This window comes from Mandrillus leucophaeus, unplaced genomic scaffold, assembly GCF_000951045.1.
Source record: "Mandrillus leucophaeus isolate KB7577 unplaced genomic scaffold, Mleu.le_1.0 Scaffold1508, whole genome shotgun sequence".
Taxonomy (NCBI): Eukaryota; Metazoa; Chordata; class Mammalia; order Primates; family Cercopithecidae; genus Mandrillus; species Mandrillus leucophaeus.
The window spans coordinates 2397-3789 of record NW_012101486.1 but is presented as its reverse complement, the minus strand read 5'-3'; the positions used below and the strand labels follow the sequence as shown (position 1 = coordinate 3789).

At 52.8% G+C, this 1393-nt stretch overlaps 1 pseudogene; it reads left to right on the top strand.

The window, feature by feature from the left end:
* The window catches only part of LOC105535827, a 6926-nt pseudogene extending 6485 nt beyond the window's left edge, over positions 1 to 441 (top strand).
* The last annotated feature ends 952 nt before the right edge of the window (positions 442 to 1393 follow it).

Here is a 1393-nt window from a genome sequence, read left to right as displayed (position 1 = left end):
TGCTGCTGGCACCATCAGGGCAGACCAGGTTCCTTGTCCAGGCCAGGTATGGACCAGACACGCTTACCCTTCCCTAAATGAACCCCTGGCCAAAGGCTTCTGGGACATGACCTGCCTTTGGCGGTTCTGAGCCTCAGGATTCGGGACTGATATAGGGCCTTCAGCTTGAAGTGACTTTGAGGGAAATGTGCAGACACAAATGTTGCTCAAGGAGCACAGTTCAGTAGGTGCTGCAGTTACAGGGCTCGCCCGTTCCTGTTGGTTGTGCTTTGTGTCTCCTCAGGGAGAAACAAAGGCAGCACCTCCCTCGGGGGAGCGGTGGCCCGGTTGGAATGCAGCGGCCGCAAAAGATCCAGCTAGGGGACACCTCGCCAGCCCAGCGCTACCAGGCTGCCCACGTGGGGCAGGCCTGGGAAGAGCCCTATGCGGGGCAGCACCTAGGATGGGCCAGAGACTTGTCAGACCACTGTCCCCAGCAAAGGCTACATGTTGTCTCCTTCAGTTGATAACAAGCCTTTCTGAGATGCAGAGGGTCCGGGTCATATGTTCTCTGCTGTTTTTTGATGATATTATGGCACAAACTTACAATGAGGTCTTTGTGCAGGTCCTGGTTGTGCCACAGCTGAACTAACCAGGTCACTTCACCGTGAGTCAACTTCCCGGAGCTGACTTTGGTTCTGAGAAAAGATTCCTGGATTCCCAGGTCTTCTATAAACAGATGTCAACACGCTTCACTTGAAGTGCAAGGTTTTCTACCAAGACAGTTGACAGTGCTGAGGGGCAAGGCGACCGTGTGTGTGCCTGGAGGGTAAACGCTGCCTTCCAGGTTACCGTGGAGCAGTGGGGGTCAGGATGGGTGTGTTGTGACCTTCTGTGGGTCACAAATACCGTGGAGAACTCAGTAACACTCCTTCCCCCTTCTAAAATGTCCTGACCTTACACATTTGACCCACAGCTTTAGGGATTTCATGGACAAGCCCCTTTCACATACCTCAGATTTAAACACTCTACTTCTAGGCTCTTCTTTTTAGCCAGCACATCCCATTAATAGACAAGCCCCAGAAATTGCAAATTCAGTTGAAACCCTGACTTAGCTTTCCTAGAATTGAGGAAACCTATCCACTGAACGCTTGGCGTGGAGAAACACTGTTTCCCCAGAGTCAAATACTTCCATGGCAGCTCCTTAAGGACATACACTCGTGTTGCACCCCAATCCCATGTCAGCAGGGCAGGCTGGGACCCCACCGACTGTCCACGCAGGCTCTGGGGTCCCACCTGCTCCTGTAGGCAGAGCCAAGCAGCACGACACACAGAGGTCTTGGTTTTGTAGAGAAACTTGAATTGCAAACAGCTTGAAAGCAGCCATGGTGGGGGTGGCAGGAGAGAGTCCACC